Genomic DNA, 17210 nt, shown 5'->3' on the forward strand with positions numbered 1-17210 from the left:
GGGTCGGTAGAATAATCCATCTTTCTAACATAAAATAAGAGCAGGACAAAAGATGTGGACTACACAGCCTATGCACTGCACATAGGGGGAAAGAGATTTGTTTGAGTATCCCATAGGACTAAACCGATAAGATCAGCCCTTAATAAATAATAGATTTAATAATAGATGAGGTAAATCACATGGCTGGAATAACAGCAATAATTAAGTAGTGGCTATATACAATGTTAGATCTAATGGATATGATCTAAAAAAATAACCAAAAACAACAGATAATATTTTATCCTTGTCTCATAAAATTGTTTTCGTAATATATTTTATCTAACCTGACATTTGCGAGATTATTGCCTTAGCTCCTTCTTGTTATGGCTCCTTTTCTTCATCTTGGTAATGAATGTAAGATGTTGCCCATCATCAGTTGATGAAGCATTTCCACCTGTCTTTAAACAGTCAGTGACCCTGCACTGTTCAATTATGACAGTATTTGCTACCCAATCTGTTCTGGCTGGATGTTTATCTAGTGTCAAATTACACATCTGTTATTTGCTCTACTTTGATAACTCATGAATTCACCACTAGATCCAATTCCAATATAGGTACATCTGCCATCCAAAGCATTTAAATGGATATTGGATACATGCCTGATATTCAGTTACAATATTAAGATATCCATTTGCTGTGCAATCTGTTTGGAAGATATTATGGGGAACAATTCCATTTGAGTCTAGGTATAGCTTTACTCTATTTTATTAGCATTTCAAAGCATGCAAAATTTGGCAAATATTGAATTCAGTATTAAATTTGAAGCCATTGTTACATTTGTATAAAATGTACAGATTGGAAACAGGCCATTTGGGCCAACTGGGCTGTGCCGGGGTTCACACTCCACATGAGTCTCCACCCACTCCTTACTTGCTCCCATACACTTCTAATCCCTTTGCCCTCATTTGTATATCTCCTGTAGCTCAGTGGTTAGAGCACTCGCTTTGCAAGCGAGAGACCTGAGTTCAATTCCAAGCAGGGCGAAACCTTGGGCAAGTTTCCTTACTCCACACACCTAATAATAATCCCTCCAAAACCAAAAACAATAATAAATTGATCATTTTCAATCCACGACTGTTTGTGGGACATTGCAGTGCGCAATTGGCTGCCGCGTTCGCCCACAAATATACAGTCAATTCACTTTACAGTGTGTTCTGTGAAGCGCTTTGGGATGTCCTCCCGACGTGAAAAGCGCTATATCAAATGCAAGGATTATTATTCTCTTAAATACATTTATATTATCTGATTCAACTGTCGCTTCAGGCAGCAAGTTCCACAATCTCACTACTCTCTGCATGAAGTAGTTCCTCCTAATTCTTTTTTGGATCCCATTGTGGCTATCTAATACTTGTATCCTCTGGTTACAGACTTCACAACAAATGGAAGCAGCCTATTTTCAATAAGCTTATTGAACTCTTTTATAATTGTAAACACCTTTATTGAGTCACCTCTTAAATGTCTCATCTTCAGCAAAAAAAAGGCCTAACCTATCCAGTCTATCCAGATATCAATAACCTGCCAGCCCTGATATTATCTTAAATAACTTGTAGAAGTGGTATTAAATAAATGCCTGAGATCCAATTACAGGATTGAAATAAAAATCTAGTCAGCTTCAAGTCATTATATGTCTAGCTATTATTCAAATACAGTACTCATGTGCTATCAAAATTGCTTGTAAATTACCAAAATATGCTCTTTCTCTTTGAATTTATTGCAAATATTGACTGTTAACCAGCTACCCAATGACTAATAAATACTCATTTGGATCCTAACTAAGTGACTAACCTAAGTTGCAAAATCCCTTTTGGCTAAATTATCAGGTATCATTTTCCACTTTGCTCCTACAGGTGGGTTTTATTTATTCACTATGCTGCCGATTAATTTTCATACTTCTTTATAACTAATCTAGCAGAAATTAATTAGAGTCCAATTTCCACTGGCACTTCTAGATTTGTGGGCCTCATTATCATTTCCCACTTAACAGTAGAAAAGAAAAAAAGAAAATGCGTGCACTATTAATTGGTTAAATGTTTAAATCTAGCAGATTTTAAAAGAAAACAATGAAAGTATTACTTAACCACAACATAAAAAGCAACGTTAATCCTTCAAGGTTGAAATTCCATCATGTGGACATGGCTGCCCTAAAAGGGTTTGGATAGTTAGCAGCTGTTAAGCGCTTTGAGACATCCTCCCGACGAAAAAGGTCGCTATATGAATGTAAATTGTTTGGTTTGATGTATTTTTATTTGCATCAAATATTAATGGAGGGAAATTGCAGTTTGCGAGCGTTAGTAGCTCAAAGGTTCCAAAGCTAACGGCAGCACCAGAGACAATCAACCAGAAATGTAAGAAAATTCTACTCTGCATGTCTTAAAATCTTGCACTGTGCCCGTGTGTTGCTGCACAGGATATAATTTAGCTTCAATTAATAATCAGAGAAGAAATATTTCATTAGGATGATGTGACTTGTGCAGTTCACAGTGAATGTCCTTCACTGCTCTGTTGGAGGTACCCACTGTTCTTTGTCAACCCTCGAATTTTTTTTTGTCATTCAACCTGACTATACTGGCTCATGTAATAGAACATTCAAATCATCCCTCTTCGTAAGAGCACATAAACAAAGGATTTTGCCACACCTCTAAAGGATCTCAGTGGGCCCAGACTGAACAATTTAAATGCAAATAGAAGTAATTTTTCAGATTTGCCATCAATTTATGGATTGCATTATGTCACAACATTGTCGTCTCAGTCTGCCACCCTGCACATCTATGATAAGAACACCGGTAACAAGTGAGGTAAATAAGTCAAAGCAGTCGTATTTATAGCATGATAAACAAGCTGTGGAGGTAAATCAAAGCTTTATTGCTAAACTGCAAGTGTTTCTGAGACAGTTGTTCCATTTTTAGTGTTCTTCAGACAGGATCCGTCACTGCCAGCAGGAGAGGCCTGTTGTCAGGGACTGTTGGGGAAGACTGATCGAGTCCCCCGTGGCACCAAATGTCATGCCTGCAGCAGTCTGTGAAAGGAACATGACACTCTAAGTCGCCACTCTCCTTCCTGCCCAACCCCGCTTTGCAACCAGACAGTGGAGCTGACAGCAGAGTTCAGCTCCAGTCATATTTAACATTATGTGGAAGTGCATCGTTTCTCTCACATGTGCACTGGAACGGAAATCAGTTCATCTCCTCCTGCAGTGTTTTGCAGACTGCGGTGCTGCCACATTCTGGGTGGCACCGATTGCTTAGCTTAGTCTTATGTCTGAGATAAATCTTTTTTTCAGTAGCTTCCCAAATAACACAATTAGGCTATGATAGTTTGTATTATTAAAGCCTAGATAATGTTGAAGGAGCTGATTTTAAAATCTGATGTTATCCATAAGAAAACCTTCCAGCCTAAATATTAGAATAAAGAATAGCTGTATCAATTTATCAAATGCAAAGATTATTATTATTGAATTTTGAAAAAAAACATTATACTCCCCATTATGGATGTCTTTCAGTTCTGAAGTCAGCAGTGAACATGCAATTTTTTTTGACACCAACTGCAGATTGAACCTCACAGTGACATGAAGACTATATATATACATATATATATGTCCCTCTTTTTTCAAAACCCCAGTCATTAAGGTATTTTGTCTGCAGCATGCGTCTGGTAAGTATGCATATTTATTGCCTGTAAAAACTGTAGAAATGCAATTGAATTTATTCAAATGATATGCATCCTTTAATAACTATTTTTAGTCAGCATACAGTGACGCATTATTGTACAACATAATTCTCTATACGAAACACTTAGCTAATTGGTAATAATAAAAATAATTGTTACATTTGGTACAGCACTTTTCATATTGGGAGGACTTCACAAGATATACTGTGAGGTGTGGTGACTGTGTGTTTTGTGGGAAACTGTGGAAGACAATTTGCATACAGACAGCAATGTCCCACAAATAGCTAGGTATTGAATGATCAATGTTATTTGGGGGATTGTTGGCCAGAACACTGGGAGAAACGCTGTTCTCCAATATTGGCAGCCCCCAAATCAAGATTTCTTCAACCCCCTCCGAGTTTTCTTTGTGTCCCATTTCTCCCCTGAAGGCAGCAATTCAGGCTGCATACTTCTGCAGGCCCCTGCTACTTTCTAAGATATTGCCTAAGTGGCTATTCTTTATGTATGAGCCCGGGCAGTTTAATGAGATCCTGTCCTCATCAGTGAAGATGTGCTTCTGAACAGGAGATAGTAGATTGAGCAAATCAACCCAGCTGCTTTTATGCACTTCCTGGCAACCAGCTCAATTGCAATGTTGGCAAAGGCCTCGGAAGTTGATGTAAAACCGTCCTTTGGGTCAGGGAAATATGAAGTGAAGACGAAAGAAAAATATAATGGAAATACCAGGCACCCAGACCTCAAGTGTGGTTTGCTGCAAAATAATCTATATCGTTTTCTGTTAAAATAGCAACAAAATTATTGAGAGCAAAGAACTAACTGAGACAATAAACCCAAATGTATTTTGTTTTCTTCTTGCTAGGGAGATAGAATTGCCAGTGTAGCTTGGGGAAATGAATGAAGAAATACCTAATTGCATTCACTGCAGGCATTTCAAATGAGCAGCTAATTGAAAACAGGTTGAGTTGATCATACATATCAAGAGAGATCCCAGTAAGAGCTTGTAATTAAAGAGGCTGGTAAGAGTCTTCAATTGATGCAATGGAAAATGACATAATCTTCTAATCAACAACTAATTGTTGCCTTCATTCAGGTTTTCTCTGCCCGTGTTTTATCAGCAAGATTGAAGATTCTCACCGTTCCCTAATATTTTTCAGCATTGTTGATAACAGCTTCCCACTGATTAAATGCTTTCTGCAAATGATCAATAATAAGACCCAAATTCTTTTCACTGACTTCACTTTTGCAAATGGTCATATCTTTGTTCTGTACACATTTGCCGTTTCCTGGTTTAATATGCAATACTTTACATTTACCATCATTAAAAGGAATCTGCCGCTCTGTTTCAGTGATTGATTGATTTTGAATGAATCTTCAATCCATGACTATTATGGGATACTGCTGTGCGCAATTGGCTGCCTCATTTTGTCCACAAAATATACAGTCATATATAAACTTTACAATATATTCTGTGAAGTGCTTTGAGACATCTCAACAACATGATAAGGCGCTATATCAAATGCAAGTATTATTATCATCATCAGTAATCTGAATAATTCTCTCCTCCATTCTCTCATCTATCAACTGTATTAATAACCCTAATAATAACAATCCATACATTTGTTACAGTTTCTTGTCCATCAAAATGCCTCAAAAAATTTAACCACATTTCCTGTAAAGAAGAGTGACTGCATTTGTAGGCAAACAGGCAGGACAGCCAATTTCAATATAACATTGGCCCCTAAATAGCAGGAAATAAATGATACATTTAACTGCAGGATTCCCCAGTTCAATTTCTTTTGAATAGAGTCATGGTTTTTTAATGTCCACCTGACCAGATGGAGAAGACCTTGGTTTCATTGTCTCATTTGAAGGACAGCATCTCGGAAAATATAACAGACGAGAGTATTAGCTTCACAATGAACTTCCAGTTCCCAATGCAAGATTTCAACCCACATCCTTCTGACTCAGAGTCAAATGTGGTACCAATTAAGCCAAACTGACACCTGAAAATCTTCTGTCTGTTTGGGTGGACGGGGTATTATACGGTGCCAGTTGCATCCACAACCTTCGTCTTCCTTTTGTCTTAATTTTCATTGTTGACGAAGCAATGCTGTTTAACCAAGGTCTCATCTGTCTGCCTTAGGTGGATGTAAAACTACACTATTCAGAAAGAGAAGGGAGTTTCTCCACATGTCCTGCCCAATAATCCTCATGATTAATTTGTTTTCCACCTCATGGCTATTCAAGGGACATGGTTGGCACAAATGGCTGTCAATTTTGTCTATGAAAACAATCACTGCACCTGATACTAATTACTTATGAAGGGTTTTGAGATGTTTCAATGTGACAAGGCGGTATAAAAATGCAAGTTCTTTTTTAACTGCTTTCAGGAAATAAGATGTGGCTTGGGGCATGGATAAATCTCTGTGTTCTAATGAAAATATGATGAATGACTTCCTCATGTGAAGGCTGCATTTTGTAAGGGCAAACAAAACCAGTTGTATAAGATATGGAGGACAAACAACACAGCAGTTCTACTCTGTACACAGCAAGAGTATAATATAAATCAAATTTCAAAATGGAATTATTAGTTTTCAATTCCCAAATTAAACAAATTTCGCAAATCTTTGTTCAATAGCCCCCTAAGGCAAGGCAATCTACTGTTTACAGTATCGTTTGTACGATAATATGTGCTACAATTGTATAAGGGGGAAGAGAAGAAATAACTCCCTTAATGGTTTAGTGTCTAAAGATGTTAGAGCTAGATGTTATTCAATCAAATTATTTATGATTTTAAATTTGCAAATAACTGGGAACAGGTTGACCAAATGCAGAGGGATCAGAAACAATTTGGGAATTGGGCTGACAATAGCCAAAGGGATTTAAAGTGGATAAGTGCAAGATGACTGGGAGAGGAGAAGAAAGAATGGGATTTTAATTTGAATATCAATCTTTAGGACATGAGACAAGAGAGTGATTTAGGGCAGCCAGTGAATAGATTCAGGGTCACAAAATCATTAAATCATCAGCCCAGTAACTGACAGCAGAATCAAAAGTGAACGTGCTGTATATTTGATGGGATAGAGCATATACTCAATTTATACTGGTATTGCTGAAGTACTATATACAATTCCGGTTTCCATATCACAATAAGCACAGATTTGCACTGGATAGGGTCGAGCGAAGGACAACGAGATTAATAACTGGAATTAAGCACCTGAACCTAGGAGAGAATAAATAAGTTGAGAATGTTCAGGTGAGAAAGCTCAAGGGAGTTCGTAATGCCATATTCAAGCTCCCGAAGGGTATAAACTGAAACCTGATATATTAAAATGGGTCAAAAAATCTGGTTCACATACATGATATACCGTCACGTGTTTTCCTGGCATAAAAGGCTATATCAAATGTAGGGATTATTTATTATAAAATCTATAATAAAAGACTTGCATAATTACACGTTCATTTATTGATTAACATTGAACTTGGGGCAAATAAGGATATTGAAGATAAAATAAATATTGCTACACACACTGAATTATATCATGCAGGCTGAAGGCCAAAGTATTTCGATTTATGATATTTCTTTCCAAAATTATAAAAGGAAAAAGAAAAAAGGGCTTTATTTTATGGTGTTTTTTTTAAAAAAAGACAAAGTTTGAACTCATTATAAGACTGTCATCTGGAGCCAAGCAGTATCACTAATGCAGTAAAACACTGCATCCCCAGTTAGCATGGCGAGAGGATTACAAAGATAACGCTGGCCATGGTCTTCATATTTTTAAGGCTGGGTTGAATTTTTAGTAATCCCTTCATTTGATAGGCTCCTTTCAATGTCAGGGGGAGGAAGTCTCAACGAGCTTCATAGGATTTACTGTAAAGTGTAGGTTATAGACAAGCTCAGCAGCCAATTTGTGCACAGCAATGTCCCACAAACGGCCATGAACGATTTTATCTGGGGTACACAATCACTACATTTTACTGTAAATCCTCTGAAGTGCTTTCAGACATTGATGACACGATAAGACGCTGTATCAAATACAAGCACTATTATTATTATAACTAGATTTAATTAGTCATTCATGTCATAGTCTGTGGGACATTGTCGTGCACAAATTGGCTGCGTGTTTGTCTACAAACACAGTCACTACAAATCACAGTAAAATCCTGTGAAGCACTTTGAGATGTTTCGATAACTTGATGAGACAACTACATCAATGCAGGGATTAATATAATTTTAACTTAAAACTAGATTTAAATAACAGCATAAACATTGGTTTGCAATCTAAACTACAAGAAAAAACAATTGCAAAGATTCAGGGAACATAGAAGCAACATTTCCTCAGGCAATGATAATGGATATGTGGACATAACTATCCTGACATAGTGGGTATGTCATCAATCACTGCTAACTTGATTTGCTGCTTTGTGGGTAGGTATTTGACACATAACAAGTAAATGGGCCAAGGAACCAGTGCCCTCAAGATATTCATCTGGACCAGCCCAATAGAAATGAGTAAAACTTTATTCCAGCTGCAAGTGCTGTAAGAATAGCAGTTGAACTGTAACCTGTGTTCTCACATGTGAGGGTTATGTCCTGCCCTACACTTATGTAGAGTAGATTAAGCATATATCTGAGTCAGGGCACCATTTTCTAATTTTTTTTGTAATTTTCTGAATGCAAAGTACAAGAAGGATGATTCGTCAAATTAACATAATGTCGCAGAAATATACCAAGTCAAATAGCTTTTCAGCAGAGTAATCTTTTATGGACAAATTGATTCAACTCATTTAGAAATTCAGTAGTGAGCGATTTCCCTTCTCATTTTATTTCATTTTGTGCATTTAAATTACTTGTCAATTGAGTCTATAATGTCAAATGCAGCTCATTTAATAGAGTAAGAAAGACATATCGGGGTATACGAGAAAAAGCAGAATAAGAATTGTCACCATTTATTACCATCATACATCACGTCTATTCATCCATAGCGCTGGAGGCCAGGTTCTAATATTTGCCACAAGCACAATTTGTCTGAGACTAAATTGCTGCCTTTGAAGTCCTAGCAACCCAGGGAGTCATCCTTTTCAATTAGTACAGGGACTGCAGGCATACAAGGCAGAAATCTCGAAGAAACTAAATTAGTGCTTTAGAAGCAACATCTTTATCATGGCATGTTATAAAGCTAATCTAATTCTGGAGGCTCTCATTTAATACTGTAACAAATTAACCATCTTCTCAACATGCACTACAGAACGGTCCATTCTGTAAATGACAGATTTCAGCATAATCACATTATTAAACAATCTTTTGCCATGCACACAACAGACCGACAATAACCATAATCTTCAAAACGAGAACATTTTAATTGACGCAATAAAAATTACTGAGTCCTCCAGTTTACGCATCTGAAATTCAAATTCCTTTCACAAATTCATTTGCATTTTGAACCCTGGAATTCTAAATTGTATAATCTGCTGCTGACTTCATAAGGTTTCCGTGTGGAGCCTTTTCATTTGCCTGAGTTGTAGCAGACAGTTGAATAGGATAAGTTCTGGCAACGACAGTAATAGTTCATTTATTAAGCTAAATGCTCAAAAGTCTAAACCTTGAATTGTATACCATATTTTTGATGAATCTATGTTGATTTTTTTGCATTCAGCGTAATATGCATCAACAGTTATGACACATAAGTCTATCATTGACAGTTACAGGAGACAATAATAATAATCCCTGCATTTGATGTAATGCTTTATAATTTATATTTCACATAGTCAAAACATCTCAAACACTTCACTGGATTTTTTTTACTGTAAAGTACAGTGACTTGTGTATTTGTAAGCAAATGTGGCAGCTAATTTGTGCACAGCAATATCCACAAAACAGCCATGAAGTGAATGACCAATTGTATCTGGAGGATTGCTGAGATAGTTTCAGTACAAATGTCCTCCAATATTTCAACCAAATTTAATTTTAATATGCATTTGTCTCAATTTCAAGTACTCTCTCGCCACAGTATTTAAAATGTATCTGTAGTGAAAGGCGCAATACAAATGTATTGTATTTATTGTCAACTTTTATCTACATTCCTTAAACTTCATAAATTCAAATTCTAGGCATTCATTGTTGTTAAACTGAGATAATCCAGATTTCAAATGAGTATCTTTATAAATCATAAATTTAGATTCACTTATAATAATAATCCTTGCATTTGATATAGTGCCTTATGATATCTTCAAGATGTCTTAAAATGCTTCACAGAATATACTGTAAAATGAATTGACTGTTTATTTTGTGGGTCCCACAAATAGTGGAGGGATAATTACCACAAGAAAAGCAATCCATCAATTGATTAAAAACTAGATTCCTACTTACTGCTAGGTAAACTAGAGCATGTGGAGTAAGGAAATCTTTTGCTTTGCCCGGCTTCACAAAGATCATTTATTCACATCCTGGTTTATGTCTAATTTATCTGAAAATGCTGCAATTGTGTGAGGACTTGGGAATGGGGAAAGATCAGATAAAGGGGACTGAAAAGATTGCTCTTAGAAGAGCCAGCATAGTCACGATGGACTGAATGACCTTCTTCTAATGCTGTAAGGTTCTATGACTATTGCAGCTTCAGGTTTTCAATACATGGCTTCGTAAACAAGCTTCTTGGAATTCATCTTTGAAAACTATCCACCTCGAGCCAATTCAGTCTGGCAAATATACATAGACTGCAAATTTGAAAAAAAATCAGGTACAACATATAAAGCAATAAAAAGACTGATGGTTTTAGTAAACCTCATGTCTAACCAGCTTATTCCAGTGTAAGTGAGAAGATTTGAGATATCTCAACAACGTTGAAAGGCGAATGCAAGGATTATTATTGTATGTGTTTATTCTTCCCAAAATTGCAGGCTGGCTCTCCTGATAGCCTCATGTGTTGACAGGAATCACAGAATCATTAGCTAGGATTCTCACTACTGGTACCTATTTACTGACTTCTGCTGGAAAGTGTATATGTGTGCACATGCATTTGTACGTCAAATGAAGACAAGTTTAGATGGGCTTTGCTTTTTCTTTAATTGAATAGACTGTTGACACCCAGCATTTAGTCTCACACAAAATGGTTAGCTAAGGTACTGGAATACCCCAGCAAAAGTAGCACCTTCAGGAGGGGAGAATATTGATAAAATGAGCAGACCAAAACCCTAGCAGATCAATCCAACCTATGTGCATACATACTGTCCTCAGTTTGGCAGAGGGGAACACAAACCTGTCTGGTACGGTTGAATTCAAGCAGATTAATTTGAATCGACAGCTTTATTGTCGAAGGAGCTTAAGACCATGTGGTCTAAAATTCTGCTTGCGCACACAAACTAAAACTCATTTCAATTCACATTATTTATCTGAAATTGGATGGATTCACTTCAAATTCTGTGTGATTCTATACTGAACATTGGCTGAGAAGAAAACATGAATCAAAGACAGATGGATGAACATCTGCCCTGGGGTGGCTGTGGTTATTTTAATTTAGTCCAACTGTGCTGACCCATTTACATGGTCAACAGTAGAATTCAATAATTCAGTTTGGAATGGCACACACTTGGTTTCTTTGAACTGTTTAGTGGATTTGTTACAAACATTGATTTTCTACTTCGCGACTTGTATATTTCATTTTCGCCTTTTCAATCACTAGCATTCAGTTACAAAACCAATTCATGGAATTCCTTACTAATAACTTAACCACTTATTTGAATTATTATTGTTCATTCGTGGCTGACATATTTAGGAAGACACACACATCATTATCTTTGATATATCCAGGGCACCCTATTATTATGCATTCCTCTGGGTACTTCCAGCTGGTCAGGTTACCATTGGCGTCACTTCCAGTCCGCATGCACACTTTATGCAGGAAGTGCATAGTGTACAGGAAATGACGTTAGCAGCAACTTCTGCACATAATGGTTATGTGCAGGAAGTGACATAAACAGTGATCAGACCACCCAGGATAACTTAATGTACTGAATTACAGAAACATTTTACAAGGCGCTGGGGAAATCTTATTAAAGTAATTAAGATCCCTAAGGATATAGATAAACTGAGCCCTAATAATAATTTTTAACATGGTCCAAAATTGTAACGACATGTCACACATTCAAGCTTAGAAGAGGGAAGGCGAACAGACAGTTCAAATTCAATTAAGTTATGCTGGGATTAACTGCGGTTTAGAATCGAGTATCCAAATTGGCAGTGGAGGGAGAATTTGTCAGTAAATGTAAAATGGAATTACAATGCAAACGTACATTTATATAGCATCTTTCCTATCAGGACACCACCACAAGGCGATTAAAAATACTGTCTTGGAACCAGAGCTGAGGGGTTTGGAGAGAGGAAAGATGACTGAAAGCACAGTCAAAGAGGTAGGTCTTCCATATGGACCTTGAACAAAGTGAGACAGGGAGCGAGTTGGAGGGACTCTGGGATGGAGTTGAAGAGTGGTGGCAGACAGGCTGAAAGCCAACCACAGTGGTGGGGTGGGAGGGTAGGTAGGACAAGGAACATGAAGCAGGCCAGTGCCCACTGAGCAAAGGGAACAACTGAATTAGATAGCTATTTGGCAAAGAAATTGATTGAGGTGTGTGAAAAAGTGTAGAATTAATTTGTGTTTAATTTGGGGCTGGCCAGGTGGACCACACTGGTCTTTTGGTCCTGTACATTCAATCACATTATTCAGCACAGCAAAGAGTTTATATTTCCTGTTTGTTGAGTGTATGTTGGCCATTGTTTCCTGTACACAGTAGTACAACAATAAACTTACAGTTCAGAGCTAAAGTGAAACATGACATTAAACAGTCAGCTTGTTGACTCTGTGTAATTCAGTTATTTAAATTCTGAATTATTCAAGCATTTTATTGTGTCGAGTCAACATACTTCAAGTGACATCTTCCAATTTCTTGACTTACAATGATAGGCTAGTATGAGCAATTATAACCAAAGACAAATCATGAAGAAGGACTGAGCAGAAATGATAATGTAAACAATAACAGGAGCTAAATCCAACTCCTAAGCCAGACATTACCTATAGTACACACAGCAGTTTAGCTTCTGGCTGAAAGAACAAGTTTATACAATAATAATCCTTGCCTTTGATAACTATATCAAATGCAAGGCCTATTATTCTATAAACTGTATTGTATAAACTGGATTATTATTAGATAAACTGTTTTTATCATTGAGATGTATTAAAGTGCTTCACAGAATATACTGTAAAGTGAATTGACTGTATATTTTGATTGTCCAATTGTGCACAGCAATGCCCCACAAACAGTCATGGATTAAGTGACCAAAATTTTTTTTGAGGAAATATTATCCCCGGTTAGTGATTTGCCAATCGACTAACAACCAGGTTTCTATTTACTGCTAGATAAATTGAGCCATTTGGAGTAAGGAAACTTACCTAATGTTTCGACCTGCCCAGGAATCGAACCTGGAGCTTCTATCTTGCGAGGGGAGTGCTCTAACCAATATGCTACAGGACACCCAGGTTTAGTTTCCTCAAGCGTATTCCTTTCAGCAAGGGTTATTTTTCCTATTTATTTCATACATTGGGCACCAGCTTTGCTTAGTGGGCAGCAATTTCACCTCCGAGTCAACAGGTTGTGGATTCAGGCCTCATACCGGATCTTGAGCTCATAGTCTAGACAGACATTCAAGAGCAGCACTGAGAGAGCACATGTGGATGAAATGTTAAACCAAGGTCCCATTTCCCTGTTTGGATAGATATTAAAGAGCCCATGCCACTATTCAAAAAGGGAAGGGAATTCCTCCTGCTCAACAATCCTCCAGATAAATTGGTTATTCACTTCAAGGATGTTTGTGGGACATTGCTACATGCAAATTGGGTGCCACAAATTCATAGGCGCCATATTTGACAGCAATTGCACATAAAGTGCTTTAAGACATTTCAACATTGTAAGTACTAGATCAAATGCAAGAATAATTATTATTTGATTTACCCTAGTGTTAAATTTAGCAACATAGCAGCACTCCGAAAACAAGTCATTTCAGAAAGGGTGGAAATCAGAGGTAAAAATTGTATCCTCTGATGTGTTAATTACCACTGGTGTTTTGGAAGAGATATTCTGAATTGTTCTTTTAAAAAATATATAACATTGCAATATCAGGTACAGTATACCTCTATAGAATAAGTTCTGACTAATAACCTTCAATAGCTAGAATGGAAAAGTAACCAATTGAGCAGGATCACTCATCTACACTACACTGTAACTGTTCTGTACAAAATATATTCCATTATTCCTTGTAATCCATCTGGCCATTATGTGTAGGATATTACAGATATTAGACTACACAATGTCAAAATCATTTTAGCTTCAGGCTGAATGGGTTGGAGAATGCAAAGAAAGAATTCATGAAAATGTGACAATCAATATGCAGAAGAGAAGCCTTCACTCAACAAAGGTTATGAATATATTGTGATAATATTAATAATTACAGCACTAGCCAGGTTTCTCCCCATGGTTTCATCAGGTGGAGCTCAAGATGATTCACATTAAGAGTAGGGGCTTCTCTTAAGGGAACTAAGAGCTAACATAGTAAGCCTGGCGTGGCGTTCAGATTATGAATCAGTCTGGAACAGAGAACATGGTAATGACTAGACAAGGGGTAGGGAGCTCAGAGACTCAAGGCAGAGTGAGATATCTCGTAGTTTGGTGTAGCATGCAGTAAGAGAATTGCTCAGACGCTGTCTGTCCGTAGTCTGTGTGTATAACTTCTCTCACAGCAGGTTTGTGATAATTTATACACCCTGAACATTTGGCCTAAAATTCAATATGGACCTGATTTGCAACAGCCAAATACCACATTTACACACAGAAGTGAGATCTTCCAGCTGCCTTCAAGGCAGATGTGTAAACATGGCTGGACAGGAATCTTTAGCAGCAATACAGTGAAAACTAGTCAAATAAAATATTCCACAAAGAAAATGAATGCTCCTCAGCTTCAGAATACCAGAATAGTGATCATTCTTTTGGGTTATGTGAATAAACGGGATAGGTTTGCTGAACTACAGAGCACGTACTCCACACTCAGAGTAGGTGACCAGGTGGAAAAAAACATGAGACTTAAATGCACCAAATGGCTTGTTTCGGTATTGTAACATTTGATGAAGCAATACTTGCAGTATTAAAAAATGCCCACAAATGGATTACTAATTCCTTAATTGACATCACCCTTACTTGAAAACTTACTTGCACTCACTGCATTGTTCTATACCTCAGATTTCCTTGCAGCCCACTTCCCCAGTCTGTCTATCTGTTTGCTGGTAAAGTTAGGAAACTGACTTTGAGGTTAAATTCCTAATGTAGAGCAGGAACATAAATTGTAATTCCACACATGATGCTATAACGCAGGGAATTCTCTGAGCAGTCAACTGACCGAGAGAGACTGAGAGGCTATAGAGAAATCTAAGGCCTGGGGCAATGCGGTGAGAAAGGTCAGTGCTTAATGATGGCATTAATTAAGGAACAAATAACAATTTTGCTGGGCTTTCCACATTTTAATACAATTTACATCTTTCACATCAAAAGGATGTCTCAAAGGCCTTAACAATAGCAGTCTTAACACTAGTAGTGCTACAGCTTGGGCACCCAACCTGAAGAGAATGGGGAGAAAGATGACCAAAAGCACGGTCAAAAAGATAAGTCTTGAGATGGAACTTGAACAAAGCTAGGAAGGGAGGGAGTTGGAGGAAGTCCCAGAGAACAGTGATGCAATACCAGGAGCCCCGCCGGTCCATGATGGGGTAGATAGGCCCAGGGACATGAAGCAAGCTGATGTTCACTGAACAGAAGAGAGTGACTGGGTGGGTCAGTGCATCTGAAGGAAGTAGTGGAGAACGATTAAGGCAAGACAGTGGAGGGATTTGAAAGTGAGAATTAGGATCTTGAATTTGAACCACTTGGAGACGGGGAGCCAATGGAGCTGAGCAGGAACAGGGATCACATGGAGCTGAGCAGGAATAGGGATCACACACTTGTAGAGCCTGGTGCAGGAGAGGGCACAGTCTGGATAGCCCTGACACTAAGAAAGAACTGGAGTAATAAGCACAAGGGACACTTCTACAAGTACCAGTGTTACCAGAATCACTCCAGCACTAATTGGGGCATTCAAGCGCAGTGCAGATGAACTATCATTTAAAAGGTCCCTTATAAGATCTTTAGTTGTCCCTCAAAACCGCACTTATGTAGAGATTCTGGAAATAACTTCACATGTAATCATTCAATTCAAAGCAATTTTTTGATAAAAATCTAATATTTCCAACAAAAAAATTAGCTGGTTATATTTATTTTCTTAAGTTTTAAAATGAAAAGAAATTCAAATCAATAAATGTGCTTTTGGGTTCTTGCTCTTTTGGGTTTGGGAAAAGCAAATTCCAAAAAGAAATCTTTTATGAAATGCATTCCCCAATCCCAAATGTATGTAAATGAGTGAAGTGTTTGTGCTAATACAACAGCAACCTCTAGTGGTAAATGTTAGCTAACATATTGATGAACGCAGACTGGAATACTCCCAAAATACCTGTGCAGCTATTTGGAAATCCAGTCTACTTTTGAAGCTTTCTTTCAAGACCATCTGTAGCATTAGCTGGAGACAGCATAGATTCTGCCAGTTTCTTCAACGCCAGAGATTTTTTCGAAATGATGGTAATTGTTTGTTTTGGTCAGTCTCACATCTGAAGCATTCAGAAACCCATCACCATGCTTAAGAGTATCCAAACCAGACAGAATTCCACAAAGGTATGCCAGCTACACATGTGGAATGGAAATGTTTACTCTCTCTTATCTATTTCTGGAGAGTATTAGCCACAGGTTGGTAAGAACAAAGCTTGGGGACCCCAGTGTGTGTACTAGGGTACAAAAGATGTGAGATATTACGATTTGTAAAATTGTAGCTGTCAGAATAGAATTTATATACCTTTTCAATTTCTGCAACATTAATTTTTTTTTTGCAGATTTAACCCCCAGATATTAAAATGAGCAGACAATAAGCTTGTAGGATATAAACTGGTTTAATAGCATCAAAAAGGTGCATAAATAGAGGCATAAAAATCATTGAAAACTGCAAACTAAAGATATGTATATTTAACAAACCATCAGATGAATGATTTGAAATTACATGGTTTGACTGAAAGTTGATGATATAAAATCCATCTGATTCCTTGGCGTACTTTCACAATAACTGCGAATCAAATAACTATGTAAGGAGAGACTTTATTTAAAATTTTCAGATGCAAAGATGTACATGTACACAAAACAGTGTTATTTGTAAGAATAAGTTCAGTGCTTCCTGAATCAGAACATTCCATAGAAAATTCTACTTGCCTAATAAAGAAACACATTGTATCTCATTTATATTTTTTCACATAAAGTGTAGTTACACAAAACCTTCATATGCAACACTTCATACTTTACCACTCTTCAAACTAAATTCATCTTTTTGA

This window comes from Callorhinchus milii, unplaced genomic scaffold, assembly GCF_018977255.1.
Source record: "Callorhinchus milii isolate IMCB2004 unplaced genomic scaffold, IMCB_Cmil_1.0 Scaffold4, whole genome shotgun sequence".
NCBI classification, from domain to species: domain Eukaryota; kingdom Metazoa; phylum Chordata; class Chondrichthyes; order Chimaeriformes; family Callorhinchidae; genus Callorhinchus; species Callorhinchus milii.